The following is a 17,723-nucleotide window of genomic DNA, read 5'->3' as shown; positions in this document are numbered from 1 at the left end:
AGCTTTCTATCCAACTGCTGCAACAACCCTCAATTCAAGCCAGAATGGATCACAGAACATGTCTCTTTCCCATGCTTTCCCTAATTCTGCATTGATGGTTGGGGGTTCCACTTGGTCCTTTGGGGGGTCCTAGCCTCCTCATCCTCTGTCCAGGAGGTAAGCCCTCAGCCAAGTGGGTTAAGCCAAATTTTCAGTAAATGCTTCAAAATTCTTTCAGGACTCTTTATTCTTGGGTGTTGTTATTCCTACTGAAATGGAGTTTGTAATGAAAGTTCGAGAGGGATGACAACAACCAGGTTTAATCAGACTTGGCTGTTACTAATCAGCGATCACTCCTCATGTCATTTTCTCCCCTAAAACACTATAAATACCGAATGTGATTCCCTTCTCTCCCTTGTGTACGTCTTTTGCATCTCACCTCCATCCCATCTCCACCTTTGCAGCTACCCCTTGATCACTGCTCATTCCTAGCCTCCTCATGCTATGGCCAGGAGGTTATCCCTCAGCCAAGAAGGTTAAGGTAAGTTTTCACTAAATGCTCCACAATCCTTTCCACTTTATTGTGTTGTTATCCCTAGTGAAATAGTATTATTAATAAAAGTATGACAATTAAAATAACAATTACTGTAATTTTTGGTTGCAAAACAATTGTGAATACAGCTAATGGCCCAGAGCATTTTTTCAGTATATAAGTCCAGTATATCAAAACATTTAAAAACAATGCTTATCTTCATACTCCGGTAATGATAAAAAACAGTCCTTGCATAAAAATGTAATATAAACCATTCCCTAAGTATTCATACTCAAATTCTGGCCCCACAGCCTGACATTTGTAACATGCCCTTTAAAGACATTCTAACATAACAGCAACTATGATGCATCTGTATTTGACATGGGTATGACATTAAAATAACACTTACTGTGCCAAAAATCTAAAAGGGCCATCTGGTGTCTTAAAGCTGTGCAATTGTACAGTGTCTTCTATTCTTTGGTTCAGAAAGCATTTTTGACACTTATTAACATACATTTAAGGGCAAAATGTGCATTATGGCTATTTTCCAACCTTATAAAAAACTTGCTACAGAAATACTTACATATAAGGAAGCACTAGATATTCATAGTAACAGGTCTACATAAATTACTTCAAAATGTAGCTTTTAATATATTTTTAATATTAATATAAATATGTTTCTAATATTTTAGAAAACAAAATCCAGTATTTATACTTAATACCATGCTTAGTCATATTTAAGCAAACTATATCAATTCTTATTAGTATCATCACTAAATCATTCAGTGGTGTTTAAATGGGGGATAAACACTGATTTATTCATGATTATTATATCTAAGTGTGAACATATATTAGATGTTTAAATCTTTATTAAACGTGGATGGTGGATTATTGTCGGCAGTTGCCTCTTAATTATGTGTTACTATCAGTAATGTCAGTTTTAAATCAAAGCCTCCATGAGAACCATAAGTCTAACCCCTGTAAATCACATTTCAACTTCTAAATTCACTTAGGAATCAAATCAGCTCATTTTAAACATTCATATAGGACTGAATTAAACTCAAACAGTTTCCACAGATTTACAGGGCAATGTCTCAGTGGGGTTAATGTAGCATGATTAATCTCTTAGAGTATGGTAGCACTGTTGAGCTCTATGTGGATGCTGAAACATAATCCCAAAATTTGCAAGGATTTTAGCTATTGAAGGAATTGTCTGTGTGGACTGTTGTTCTAGAATTAGATATAAATTGATCCAGTATTATTTAATTTTAAAAGATTGGGGCCTTACTTTCAAGTACATACTTTGATGGATAAATCACCATTGTTTACAGTATGGATGGTCAGAATATTAGACCCAGGGAGTTTGATAAGAAACTTTGAAGCAACTGAAATGTGACAAGGTTGCAAAGAAGTTCAAGCTTTATTAAAAACAATGGAGTTCAGAGAAAAGAATAATGACAAACATTTTTTCTGTGCACTCATGGTGAAGTAAACTGCTAAATATGTGGAGGTAAGCTTGTAGTTCAAATTTAATTGTAATCAGGAGCAGAATCAATAAAAAAAGAACAAAAGAATGGGAATCAAATCAAAGACAAAGTTAAGTTAAATAAATTCATTTTTCATTTGTGGTGTACAAATATTAGGTGATGAATTTTGGCAAATGACTAGAAACAAAGGACTTAATGTGTTTAGTTTGATTATTGTAACAGCTTTTTAAAAATTCTTTTTATGATGAAAGCTTAGCCATTACAAAGGACTTTTTGAAAACAACAGAACATATGCATGAAGATGAATAGCATGCAAAATTTAAAGCTGCATAAATACAAATGATAATTGAAAATGCAACATCACAAAAAATATTACGAAAACCATTTTCTAAAGGGCTTGGTACATACATGTTTTATTGGACTTTGACTTTGATCTTTGATCTCAGATATACTTAAACAGAGTTTGGAAAGTTTTAATAATTGTAACATCTCAGAATAAAGTAATTGGGGATATTTTCATTTTTTATGAGATTTATGTGTGCTGAATTAATTTGTACATTTAATAACTTTAGGCAATTCACAAAGGTTTGTGCTTGTAATTAAGGAGCATTTCCTCAAACAATATTTCTTGCACTAAAGCCATCTCTTTTTAAAGGATCAATCCTAATTTAAAGATAATTTACTCTGCTTTTTCGCAGCTCAGCACACTACTTGATGGATTTTTAAGTTACTCTAACTCCAGAGAAGATCATAAAGGGTGAAAGGCCAATAGTATAAATAAGTTATATGCAAACTGTTTAGTTTTATCATTTGGCTAACGCATACAGTACTTTATTATCATAAGATTTTAAACAGCATGTAATTTAAATTGATTATATATTTTGAAAGTTATGTTATTCATTTTGGTGTTTTGATTGTTGGTAAACTAGTACGGTTCAAGTACTAGATTCACCTACGGCTTTTAAGTATATATTATATTTTGCACCTTTCTTTGTTCATAGAGATGTGGCAATATAAGCGTAAAAAAATAGATAGCTGTATATTAAAACAATAGTGACCTGACTAATTAAAGTTTTTTTATTTTGCATTTTATTTTTACTTATATGATGCATCAGTGTTTGACAGTTACATAGCACAAATATCAATATTAAACTGTAGTTCTGTTATGAAATGGAACAATTACAAAAAATAGAGGACACAAAAATTAGAGCTGAAAACAATTAAATGCATTCTTTCTATGAAAGGTTATCAATAACTCTCAAAAGCTGCTTTTTCAAAATATAAGAATAACGAAAAGGCTTTCTTCAAGTTACTGTGTGTATACACTGAAGTCTTTTTTTAATTATCAGGATGTACTGTATGTCTGAATGTAGGTAATCCAGTATTACCTTTACCATTATTATCTCTTTGTCCACTATAAAAGATCACTATAATAAGTTAGAGTAAAGAATATGAAAACCACAAGTTTCAAACAGACAAAAATGTATTATTTTTACATTACCAATTATACTGTATTGTCCCACCACCATCAAGGAAAAAAACAGTTCTGGTGTAAATAATGTTATGATTTAGTTAAGAAATACGTGCTACACTGAACAAATGATGCTATTTGTGAAAGAAAGACAAATGCAATCATTTGTACTTTTAGGATGTCTAGGTTGGTCCCGAAATCTATCCTTCCTTGATGAATCATCATTACTCAGAACTGTATGTAAATGAAAACATGTTAAAATGCAAAATTGTTTAGCAGTTAATTAGTCATAGTAAATATGCAACATGGTAAGTGATTTAACAAGGAATGGAAAATGTACACAGTATGAGAAAAATTAACATAAGTATCTTTGGTGTTTTACTACCTACTAATCATAAATTAAACCTTCAGTGGTTTTCTGTTGCATGAAAATTTTAATATCTAAATGTTAAGTATCTGCCAAGTGAAATTGATGTCTTAGGGTATAATCAGTTCTTGCAGTTCAACAATTAATAAAAACACACATGAATTAGGTTATAAAATATATTTACTGTATATTCTCTTGGTATTTTAGGGAGAATCTACTGCATCCCTGTTCAGAAAAAAAGGAAGAATTTCAAGTGATGTTTCACAAATAAATTGTATATGACTAATTGACTTAAAAGATTCTATAAAACAGACTAGATATAATTGTGTACTGGAAGGGGGTTTACTAGTTATTCCAATATGGATAATGACATAGACATTTAAAATTATTTTTTAGCCAATAAGGGCCACTAACCAGCATCAAAGAATGAGGACATACAGATGGTTTGCACAAGACACCTGCATACTGGCTCCACTATGTTTAGAGAGTGGTTTTTAGATCAAAATACACTGTAATAAATATTACAAATGAAAGGTGCTCATTCATCTTATCTAGCTTGTTTGGTCATTTTTAACCAATTGATTCAATTACAGCATCCGTCTGTGTCTTGAAAGATGTCAGGGTATTGACTTCAACAACACAGCCGGAAAATTTGTATCATTTTCCCACAACCCTTGGTACTGTATGTCCTGTTCTCAGTTTTAAATATACTTCCATGTATTTTCTAGTTGCATCCTCTGGTTCCTTTCTTACTGTTCATTTTGGGTTGACTTTGCCACTATCTGACTGAGGACCTTACAGTGGTATGTGTATCTATCATTAAATCATATGAATCACTGGTATTACACACTGACAGATGCCACTCAACTAATTGTGTGGCTTGTTAAGATAATTGAATGTACATAGATTAATTTAGGTGTGCCAAAGCACTGTCATGACTTTTGCGTTTTTCTTTTGAATTAATTATCTATTAAGTTTTGTCTTTTCTGTTTTTTGCTTTGAATATGTGTGATAAGTCATCTGTAAAACAAATATGAATTGCTGCTACTTGACTGTAGGCTTATAAGTAACAAAATAACAAAACTGTGCAAGGGTCTAAATACTTTTGTATAGATACTTGCAAGAAACTTTTTGTTTGCATATTTAATTGCTTCTTCACATTCTTCAGAAGATGTAAATGCTTTGTCAATGTACAGTAAATGCCTAATTCTTTTCCACACATAGCCTCTTCTATCTCAGTATTTCCCATTTTGTATTTGTAGATTACATTTTTGATAGGTGAATGGAAAATATCACACCTGTCTACATTAAATGTCATGGTGTGATCATGTCATTTGGGGAAAAAGTAAGTAAGTTAGATTTTATGGTTTAACATATTTAGATACACCTCTCTTCCACCTTGTTCTCACCAAGTACTAATAGTAGAAAAAAATAACCTAATTTGACAAATAAAACACAAAACTTTGACTCTGTCATTATTGAATTGAAAAGAAAAATCAGCCAGCATTCAATATATTTGTGTGAAAACCTAAGTTTTACCATCTCAATTAAGAGGGAATGTAGAATCAAGTGTACCAAAATATCTACAAATGAATGGTTGATCATCAGGAAGTCATTTTGATCTATATATAAAATCAGAAAAAGATTTATCTGAAGCACTCAGGATTGTGATAATACATCATGCCCAGATCGTACAAATTCTGCGACAGTTTTAAACAATGAATTCTTGCTGCTTTTTAGTCTGTGAAAGATTACAAAGCCATTTCTAAACAATATGAAGTCCATCATTCCACAGTAAGAAAGATAATCTACAAATATAGAAAAATTTAAAATGTTACCAATCTATCCAGGAGTGGCTGTCTTACAATACCAAATTCTCTCTAAGATCTGACCATATAATGCTCCCAGAATGCTCAAAGATCCGTAAGGTTACATTCAGCGATGTACAGGCCTCTCTCACTATGGTGAATGCTAGAGTTCATGAGCCCAACATCAGGAACATTTTTAATAGGGGCTTATATCGAGGGATAGCCAGGAAGAAACCCCAGCTTTCCATGCAGAACATTGCTCCTTGTATTAAATTTTAGAACAGCTACTGAATGAAAAACAATACTTCTGGAACAATGTCCTCTGAAGGGATGAGTCAAAAGTGGAGCTGTTTGGTCATAATGCAAAATGTCATGTTTGGTGAAAACCAAACACCGCTTTTGACCAGAAGAACCTCATAGAAGGTGGTATCGTGATGGTTTGGGTCTGCTTTGCAGCCTCAGAATGTGGTGGCCTTGCTATCATTGAGTCTACCATGAATTACACACTATGCCAGAGTATTCTTGAAGAAAATGTGAGACTGTTTGTCTGACAGCTAAAGGTGAACCAAAAGTGGGTCATGAAACAGTACAATGATCCAAAAAACACTAGGAAGTCTATGACAGAATGGCTTAAAAAGAAGAAATTTAGGATTTTGAAAAGGCCAAATCAAAGTCCAGACCTAAGCCTTCTAGAGATGCTGTGATGGGACCTAAAGAGAGCTGTGCATATACAGTAATAAAGGTCTCAGAACATCACAGACTCAAAGGAGTTCTATATGGATGAGTGGGCTAGAATTTCTCCCAGTGATTTAAAAGACTGATCAATGATAATAGGAAGTGTTTAATTCCTATACAGCAGGTTATTTCTATAATTAAAGTTATTGCAGCTAAATGAGGTGCCACAAGTTACTGAACCAAGGTGTGCACTTACGTTTTCGCACAATGATATTATGCTTATTGCAGATTTTTTAAATAATGCTTACTGCTTGCTGATTTTTAAAATAAATAATGATAAAGTATAATTTTGTGTATTATTTGTCAAATGAAGTGAAAGTGAAATATGGTGAAACATTTTTAAACCATAAAATCTTAAGAGAGTGTACTTACATTTTTGCCAACCTGTATATCTAACGTACACTAGGTTTTGTTATACTGTTTGTATAATCCACAGCTGAAGAAGGAAGTCATTATGATCAGGCACCACAATTCAACGTACTGTATAACTGGTAATTTAGCCTTCACTTAGTGGACTAAAATATAACAACTGTTTATTATTAGTTTGGATCTCTTGGATGTATCATCTGGTATAGAGAAACAATTCTCATAAGTATACATCAATTTTAGAGAGCAGACGGTCCCATGTGGGTTATTTATTCATTGGAGACCAGCATTATCTCCATAAACTGCCCTGTCTCTGAAAATGTACAATGAAGTTCATTCATTATTTTGAAGGGAAACTCTGAGAATAGCTTTGGACTGTTCAGAAACTTACAAATGTTCTGATTTGTAAATAGTAGTTTATGGGTTAGCTTGTAATCAGAAATACATATTAATTTTTCTTTTAAGTTTGTGCTTCTTCATTACATCACCATTTCACTGCACCAGGTAAACAAACAATTCATGTGATCCATTTGGTTATTTATAATTCCTGATTAAAGTGGGTCTGCGATTTATTATTTTAAATTACTTGAAGGATTTTGTTTTAATTTTACATCAATATACCAATGTATTATACCAATGGGTCACCCCGTACTTTATTATAATATGTATCAATTACTTCTATCAATAAACTAGCATGATATTTAAGATGGGGTCCCACTCTGAGAATAATTACAGCAGAGCTTTCATTTTCATATCTTGCATAACTTGACACAATAATCACATTAGCTTTTCCTATTGTGTAGAATACAGCAAAAACATCAGATTAAGTATTTTTAAAACAAACCACATGTGAGATCAAAATTTAAAATTATGCAACATAAGGTGTCACTGATGGGAGACCAAGTTATGAATTTACAAAAACATTCTTTCTAAAACACATAGTGTAGACCTGTATCCCATTTAGATACTTGCACAGTATAATCATAGAAAGCAGTGAAGATTTAGGCACTATATTCCAAGTTTTTGAATATACTGTAGGGTCCCTTCGTTTATAATTTCAGCATTTTCTGAGTAATTAATTCTTCTGTTTTTAATTGCTTTACACTGAAATCTTAGTCTACCATTTGTTACAATGTCCGTGGGGTACTGCTTTTCAGATTGAAGAATAACAGCTTTAAATGGATGTTAAAAATGCTTTCTAAACGTCAAAATGCAAATCATGCAAAGATTCTTTGATGTGTGTCCTCTTTTCATTTCAGCAATTAAAAGGGGTTTTGAAGCTTTTCATATTTTAATCTAAGCCTACAGAGTATAGAAGTCTACTGCCTACTTCTGAAGACAAAGCCATTTTTAGTGGAAAGCAAGGTCAAAAAACTGATGGCTTTAAAATAGTGCTTAAAATGTCTGAGTTTAAAAGCTTAGCTCACTGCTCCTAACTTATGAGGCTTAAAGTTAGAGATCTGTACCACTAATCAAGTACCACATTTTGAATAAAGGTGGAGATTTTCAGGGTTAGTAACCCATACCATAAATGTACAATAATCTGTCCAAGTACTTGTGTAGAAGGTCTTAAAAACACTTTGTGGCTGGAAGCCAAAATGTAGGACACACATAAGTATTCTGATCTGGAGCTTCTGCTAAGCACAAAATCCTTAAGAGAGTTTTATGTTAATTAAGCAAAAATGTCTACTAAAACACAGAGATTTATTTTTTTTTCTCATATATCTTGGGTTCTCTTATTTTAAAAGTCCAGAACTATTTGCCTGGGTCTTCACATATTTCTTACTGAACAAAAATGTGCTCAGTGTGAATTCGGACCATTATTTAAGGAACTCCAAATGTACAATTTAGAATAGCAAGAGTGAGATTTGGAAATAAACTCATTTTTGTGTTTGTTTATGTTATGTGTATGCATGTTTGTGGGGAAGGGACTGAGTAACACTCACACAGCAGTTGGTGAACACCCTGTAGGCTGGGGGTGCTTTCTGTTGCAGACATTAGAGACTAATAGACAAGATGGCAGGGAAGATTGTTTCACATAAGGAACTACACAGGTCCCAGGTTGGTGGGAATGAGTACTCTTAATTTACTTTCTTGTCATTTATTTCCATGCTGTAATAATCATTATTACAATACAGAAGAGATACAATTGTTATAGTAATATAAACAAGATATAAAGAAAATGTGCACTACTATGCAAACTCTAATATAGGGTAAGCTAATAACAGTTAATAAGCTAATAATATAATAACAGTTAACTAATTATTTTGTTTGCACATACATTAACTTGAAATGTAGGGGGGGAACAATTACTTCTTTTAGGTTTCCAGTGCACATTTTCATTAGAAATACTACCAATAATTACTAAAAATTGTTTTGAAATAGAAAAAAATATTTCCATAGAAATATACAGTTTTGAGAACCACGTAACATACCCTATTTTTCCCAAATGTATTATTTGTAAGAATCCATGCAAAGGCTTACTAGCATAACAGTATATATGTTTTTTAAGGTCTTCTTATCAATCAAGAAAATACCAGTACTGCACAGCATTTAAAGCAGATGAATCAATTTAGAAATGTGAAACCTTAAAACCAAATACAAAGTTGTTGTTTTAAAGCATATCACAATATGATTGTAAAATAAATCAATTCTTGCAGTTTTATATTTTATTTATTTTTTAAATTATGTATTCTCTCACATGTTTCTACTTAGGATTTTATCAAACAAACTTACTGGTAGCATTGGCATTTTTAAGTTAATAACATATTTGAATTAACATAGATTAGCTCCTTAAAGTATGCCAGGCCACTGAATAGACAGAATGAGCAATAAAATTAATTCCCTAATTATTTTGAGACATAGTGTTGTGAAAGTACCGTGCAGTACCACAAGAAAGACCAGCACATGAAACTGAATCCCCAGAGACTCTTTTAAAAGAAAAGTCTATTGGCTGCATAATAAGTATGAGTTCCTGACACTCATTTCTTTGGAAACACGTATCATAGCCATGAAACAAGCTGAGGTTGAGTGTTGGAACCTCTGGAGTGCACAACCCCATTGAATGGTGCTTCAACTAAATCACTTATAGGTAGTATTAGATCAGTTTAATCTGTGTCAGGTATGGAGTTACTGCAGAGTAGGGATGTTGAAATGAAAAATTCATGTCACTGCTGGAGTAAGGACCTTGCTCTTCTGTCTTAAAAGTAGTGTGAAAGTGTCTGTGAATGGATCTTGCACATTATTTATATACGTTTAAATTTTTCTAAAGGTTCCATTTCTTTTAAAAAGTCAAAGAAGAAGGGAAAAGCTATATAACAAAATGAAATACTGTATACTTATCTTTTCCTATTTTATAAGTTATAATACTGTAATTAAACATAAGATATTGTTGTAAAAAAAAACACCCATAGACTTTGTGGAATGTTGGAGAAATAATGGTGCTGCTTCTTTGTCACTGTAATGAATTTAATGATGCAAGAGTTACCAAAAGTAGATGGCAAACTGATGCCCATCCTAGCTCAGGAGTGATCTAATAATTTTGTACAACTTTGGGTTTTTTCTCAGTAACATAGGTACATTACTGTATATCTGTCGGGAAGGGCAGTATCAATTACTAAATTGAAGGGCGGTACCTTCAAAATGCACATCTGGCTCATAGAGGTTTGAGAAAGTGCTTTTCAGGTGTCATCAGGGTGTATTTTATTATATACCAGTCATCTCTATACACCATTCAAAATAGACCATATACACTAACTAACCCTGTTTTAGACTTTCTGTGTTTGTTAGCTGATCAATTTACTTTTATCTTTTTCCCGTGGTCTTCCATCCATTTTCTCCTATCATATACTCAGCAGTTAGGTTTCTGTAAATTAAAGCAAAATAAATGTACTTTTGTAAGCTTGATTTATTATGTGTTTTTGTATGCATTAGTTCTATGATGACATACATAACTGAATTCAGACTGCAGGGGGCTGTCTGTAGTTAAAGCAAAGGAATGCAGTTTCTATCCTGAGATGTGCAAATATGCCAGTATTGCATAACTTTAAATGCACAGTATATTACTAGTAGTTTTTAAAAAATTGTACACTGATGTCTAGTTGTTTTGTTCTGTTTCCTTAACAACTATAAGGCCATATTTTTTTTTAATACAAGCTCCCAAGATCTATATGAGCTTGCACACTTACTGTAGGTATCTTGGGGGATAAACTAGAAAATTAATACAAATATTGTAACAAATAAAGCAATCATAGTTTGTTGAGACATAATTACTAAAAAAATGCAAAATCCATATGCAATAGATGCCCAGAGTTGTACACATACCAGACAAATTAATTTTTAAGTTTAATTTGAGTCAAAATGGATATATCGCCATAGTGGAAACTAATGACCTAGATATCTACAATATAATGACATCCTTCATTTGTAACTTTTATGCTCTTATGTTCTTATACAAGGCTTTTTACACTTGATTTGATTTAAAAATGATTTTAAAGACTGTTTCAACATTGATAGAGTTTGATGAGAATGCACTCAGTTTCATCTTAAAGACATTTTGTCATGTACCTCCGTTTTCTTTTAATATTCCTCTATGAATCAGTAATATAATACTTTACGGAGATCAATAGCCCAAGGTTTCTAGCAGAGATTGATTCACTTCAGTGGGATTTTTATCTCATCAATCTAAAATCATTGTACCCATACATATGATTTTACTCCAAACAAAGTTCAGTTTGTGTGGAAAAGTTTCATAAATGGCCTATGATGTATGTATTGGCCTAAGAACAAACTACCTGCACAGTTTAAAACCTTTTTACGCCTTAGGTATTAACATTTGAGACTGTCATAATCAATAGAGAAATAGTGATGGTCCATCTGTAATGTCATTAAGTGCTGGGATGTTGAGAATTCTAGTTTTAGAACAGACAGAATTGATTTTTTAGAACAGTGCCTTAATTTGGAATTATAAAAGTGGAGGATCCCGGAAACGTTTCCAAAAAAGATTGAAGATAATTCACATAAAAATCCCTCATATTAAAAGGAGATGTTTTAAAACCAGTGTCTAGGTTAAGTCAATTGGCTTCTGGAAAAATTGGCCCAGATGTGAATGTGTATGTCTGTGTTTGTGGCTGTGTGTGCCCTGCAATGGACTACCATCTTATCCAGGGTGTACTCTGCCTTTTGTTCATTGTTTGCTGAAATAGAATCAGGTCTCCCCACAACCCTGAACTGGATGAAGCAGTTTCTTAACATGCATGATATGCTTGTACATTTATCAAATCAAGAACCTGCATGTGCACCTGCCATCCAGTAACTCAACAAATGAAAACATAGTAAATGCTTTATGGACCTCGCATACAGCAAACAATAGTGGCAGAATAACCTGTCCTTGTTTTGTCTGTAAGTGCTCACTGTCTTACAGATAATATTTTTCAGGGTCTGGTTGAAGAGTGTTCTTTTGGGGGTGCTTAACCTGACTTTTAACTTCTGACAGAGGATTTCATCAGGAATCTTTAGTTTAGTGAAAACCTTAAATATCTCCACTGCAAACAGTTCATTAGACATCATTCAAAGAGGGAAGGCTTCGGGTTACTGCACTGTATAGTCCACAACTGTGCAATACCCCATGGAGTTTTTTTCCAGTGAGCCACTTAGGTCCATACCAACTGAAATTAGGTCTTTGTTTAGAGTAATGGTGCAAGGGGGGATTCTGGTACATACCTTCAGCTGGTTCTGTGGCATCTAGGACAGGTTTAGAAGTTTTGTACCCCTGCTTTGATCCCAGGCCAAAAGAACTGCATAAAGGAAATCTAGTTTAGCCTCTAATCTAGTCTTGTCTCTGCCTAAAGTGTTCTACCATTGGTAACAAGTGGGCTGCAAAAAACACTAATAGTATACTAGTGACTCTTAGGAAGCAGTAGTTGTTCCACTGTCGATGACTTGCTAGTTTGGTAGCCCACCCTATAAAGCAGTTTGTTTTATCAGATGGAATTATGGATAGTTCTGAAAATACAGAGAGTCAATGTCCGCCATCTACAATACCACCTTCTCACACAATATTGTCAGGCTTTTGTCCCTAGATTGTTCAGTGAAAAGTCCATTCTGGGCTCTAGAGAACACTCAGTCAAGGGAATGGGCCCTTCACCTTAATCTTGACCTCCCTATTTTGATAAAACCATGAGAGGACTGATGCCCTCTTGTGGGTCCTCATATGTGTTATCAACAGATGGTGCTGAGATTTACCTATGCCCTTTGGTCATCTTCCATTTACATCTCCCACTAAGTTACATCTTCAGAATTTTAGGCCCCTTCCACCCAGGTTCCATTCCCAACTGCGAAGCTGTTTGAATTAACACAACTTCTTGAGTTTCTGTTTGCTGTTCTACCAGGTTTAGATGTTGTGCATGAAAACCCACAACCACCATCAGTGGAGCTCTGTCCATCTCCAGCCTATTCTCCACGTTCTGTAGCAAAAAAGGAAATAAAAGCGTTGGACAAGGTCCAAAATGTCACAGGCTAGATTAAACGTAATGGTGCATAGGTAGCAGTTTTACAAAAAATTGGTCCAGCAGTGTTCTTTTACACAGGTTACAAATGAAAGGAGATCTTTACCCATGTAGGTCATTGGGTAGTTGGTATTTATTTGATCCTAGGATCTCATCCAGGCATTTCTAAACAGAAGCCAGGCTTTTGGCCTCAACAACATGGCTGGGTAGCTTGTTCCGTACTTCCCCAAACCTTTGTGTGAAGAGCTTCCTTTTCTTGATTTCCATGTACTTTTCACTTGTGTCAGTGTAGCACATTCCTCTAAGCCCCAGCGTGTATCTCATTGCTGTTCCCTGCACTGATTCGAGAGCATCAATCTCTTTTCTAGGACAAGGAGAGTAAAACTGTACCCAAAATTCTCCATGACACCTTACAAGTGGTTTAAAAAAATAATATAACATCCCTTGATTGTAATTCTGTGCTTCTAACGGTATTTGTAATACTAAATGAAAATAATATATTAACATAATCATAAAAGTGTTTTCATACCTAGCTTTCAAGCTTTGTGTTTCCAATCTTTTAATTACAGTTTATTTTACTAATAGCTGCATATAATATTCCATACCTAACCACGCTAAGATTTGTTAGGGTTTTGTTTCGTTCTAAAGTTTTTGAATTTTCTTTGCAGCTTAAACAGCTTCACAGTTACTAACTATATGGTACCTAAATTCAAATAATTGATTCCCAGTGTTTAAAGATAGTTTACATGTTAATTTGGTAATTACATTATTTAATTCTTATAGTCAGATGTAATAGTTCTTTTTAAAACAAACGTCAGAACAGCTTACCCTAGAAAGTCTATTCTTGCCTTTAAATATGTAGTAAGATGTCTACAGTTTTTAGTTGTTCTGTTGTATTTAATTTTCCCATTGTTTCAGATGAAGTAAAAGCTTCTGGTTGTGAAGTACATTTTTCTGAGTATTAATTCTTTCTATTATGCAACTTAATGCTCTTTTATGTGTGTTTGTCTAGCACAAAGTTTAATGAAGTAAAGAACAGACCATGAAGCCTGTGGTAGATTTGTTCTACAAATTATGATGTAACTTCTTAACATTAAACAAAAACAAAACATATTTTACAAGGCTACAACTACAAAAAATAGTTTCTTGACATTCATTTTAAAGTTTGTTTGTATGACAATCATATGAGACTCCTTTCCTCGTCATTTTGAAAGCATGTTGTTTTTGTAATTATCAGTTTGATTAACATGACCCTAGGCTTTAGAACACAGACTATATTAAATGTAGTTGCCAAGACAACAGCAAATTTGATTTTTTCACAGGTAATACATAAGAAATCCAAAAATATTTTGTTAGCTTAGAAAAATGAGATGGTGTGAAATTATTTACTATTTAAAAATCCCCCTGCTGTTTTTCAAAATTCAGATTGATTACACCTTGGTAACACTAAGGCAAAAAAATAAACTCAACTACATGTCCAGTTATTTTATCTTAATTGTTTCTCTTGGTACAGTATGTTGAAAAAAAAACTGTCAGTGTAAACTAAATTTGATAATGCAATAGCTATTCAATTCATATGCTTAGCACATTACTATGCAAATGTTAAACCTGATGTTCTGTCTTAGCTTTTCCATTTGAAGAAAAGAAGAAATAGAACTGAAATTGTAGGAAATCTTCATAGATTTTATATTTGAATATGACCACATAAAATTATTTAGCACAGCATAGTCCTTAAAATCAGTGCTTTAGTTCTACCAGCTGCTCAGTTGTTATATTAATCATGCTTATTATTGATTAAAGAACTGAAGGGCCAGTAGTGCCAAAGTACTGCAATGGACTTGATAGGAGGGGCCACAGTTTGAGAAGCCGTGGGTTAAATTGTCTTTTCATTTTCTTATATTTTATTCTAATATTTAATTATGTTGTTAAAACAAAGTAGACAAACTTCAAAAGTTTTACAACATATGAATGTACTGTTTCATCAAACTTTCTTGTATTCCATAATATCAAATTGTACTTGCATATTTATACCTAACACAGATAATCTTTATGTTATAACTAGTGTATACAATCCATTGCAGTTTCTGGAATGCATGTAATGGCCCTTTGATGCTTTCAGTTTTAGTAGTATTTAAATAAGTATGTGATGAACTGCCTTTACAGTAGGATGTGTTCCCATTTTTACAGAAAACATGAAGAAGTGCCTTATATAAATATTATAGATATAGTGATGCTGTGTGGAGCAGCCCCTCAACAGGGGCACAGGTTCTAGGTGGAACCCTCAGCACAGACACACCTCCACACAAAATTTAAATTAAAAATGAGATTTTTATTTACAGATTAATAGTACAGTAGTCTTGTCCTGCGGTCAAGAAATAAGCTCTTCAACAACACAATGGGAAAAATAAACAGACCATGGTGGAGAAAATTCTTAGCAGTCGGGCAGCCCTTCAACGTGAGCTGGGGGAAAATAGCTGTTAGCAGGAAAGCTGCTCTTCAGCCATAGCTGGGTGAAAAATAGTCGTTAACAGCCTTTCCTTATAGCAGTATACTGTTCTGGCTGGCAGAAAAAAGCCCCCATTGCTGAAGAAGGAAGAAGTGGTTTTCCAGCACTCACGCTGGAGAACATAAATAGTCTTCAGCCCGGAGACGGATTCAGCCAGTCACTTGTGTTAAATAGATTTGACTGTTGATTTGACTATTATCTTGGAAGTTATGTGCCCTTTCATGTGTGGCAAACTAATATACAGATGTAGCCATTAAAAACGTGTGGTAAAACCCCATACCACGGGAAATGATCTACAGACTACCACAGTGCGTGATTGGCTGGCAAAAATGACCAACAGGCGGCATTTGTGGTGCATTAGTTGTGAGTGAAACAATTGCTTCATTTAATCTTTTTACTGTGCATGTTTAAATCTGCTTAATATGGAATATTAATATGGAAACTTTATAACTAAAGGGAAATTTTGGTAGCTGAGCAGAAAAATAAGGGGAGAATAACGTCTCTGAATGTCATAAACGATATTAATTTAGGAAAATACGTAAATATATTATACAAACTGTATATGGCTGGTAGTGGTAGTTTAAATAAAAATACAATATTCCACTTTCTTCATAAACATTTTATGCATCAAAGTCTTTCAGTTGGTCACTTACTGTAGTTATTTTGGAAAAGTTTTGACATGCTCATTCTGATTATATTAAGTTTATATACTTTAAAAAAAGCTATCATGTTTTAACCTTTTCTATGAATACTTGCACTAATTATCACAGTTACAAATTGTGTACTTTTTATAATCTACTTTGCCCCCCCTTTTCAGCTATAGCTTAAGCTGTAGAGCAGTGCCTTGGTATAATGGCTGTGGTGTGTGACTCGCACTCTGGAAGCAGGGGGTTGAATCCTGATCAGGGCACGTGTTTTCCTTTAACAAATAAACATTTCTTTAAAAAAAATAGTAAATATTACAGACACTATATTGAATTTTTTGGTATTTCTAAATATCACAATGTGTTCAAAGTTAAATTAATATTATTAACAGCTAATAATTTCAAATTGCTTGTATTTTGAAATTGTATTTTGCTCGTGGTGATTTGTCACTGTTTTCACAACCTGCTGTTTCTTATTAAAATGCCTATTTTTGAGACAGGGTATTCCAGACCTCTTTAATTTGTGAAACTCCCTCTCTATTTCCTGTTTTCACACAGATCAGAATAAACTACATATGCAAATATTTTCACGGGCTGAAAGATGTTCTGTGCTCAATAGCTGTTTCACTAAAGTACGCATTATGTTACATTTTTAAGCATTAGTCAAAGTATAAAAAATGTAACCAAATAGTGTAGGTGAGACTGTTATCTGTCCTGGATAAGGCAGTTAGATAATAGATAGACAGATGGATTTACACTTGTAAAAACATTCCAATTTTAATGCGATACGGAAGATTTTACTAATAATATTAATAATGAATGACCTTGGAAGATCTGTGAGCTGGAGAGTTATATTGGAGACACGTTGAATCTTTTCTTTACAGCCTGGAATTAACTTTAACGTATTCCTTTGCAGCCACTTAATGTAATGCAGCTCCGTACTTGTTTAACAAACATTTGTCACAAAGGCTAGTAGTGTTACACCCTGCTGTGTTTATTATATAGAATAGACAGTTTTGCTTGGGGATGGGAATGGAAAACATTCATGTTCTCATAGTGGGGTACTGGGGACCCCACCATCCTGAACAAAGGTGATAAATGTGTTAAAAAGTTAAAGGGGTGTGTATGGCAGAGTTCACCACATTTTAAATTACTGAGAGGCTATGAAAAGCAGCAGCACCGTCAATGTTAGTGGTTTTATAATAAATAATATAATAATAATATTAATTATTAACAACGACTGTTTCAGCTTAATGGGGCAAATATAAAGTCAAATCAGTCACGATCTCGAAGTGTAACAAGTGCAAAAACATTTTGCATAA

Source organism: Atractosteus spatula, chromosome 1 (genome assembly GCF_055471065.1).
Source record: "Atractosteus spatula isolate fAtrSpa1 chromosome 1, fAtrSpa1.hap1, whole genome shotgun sequence".
Classification (NCBI taxonomy): Eukaryota; Metazoa; Chordata; class Actinopteri; order Semionotiformes; family Lepisosteidae; genus Atractosteus; species Atractosteus spatula.
The sequence above is the reverse complement of the archived record's forward strand: the minus strand, read 5'-3'. Positions refer to the sequence as shown.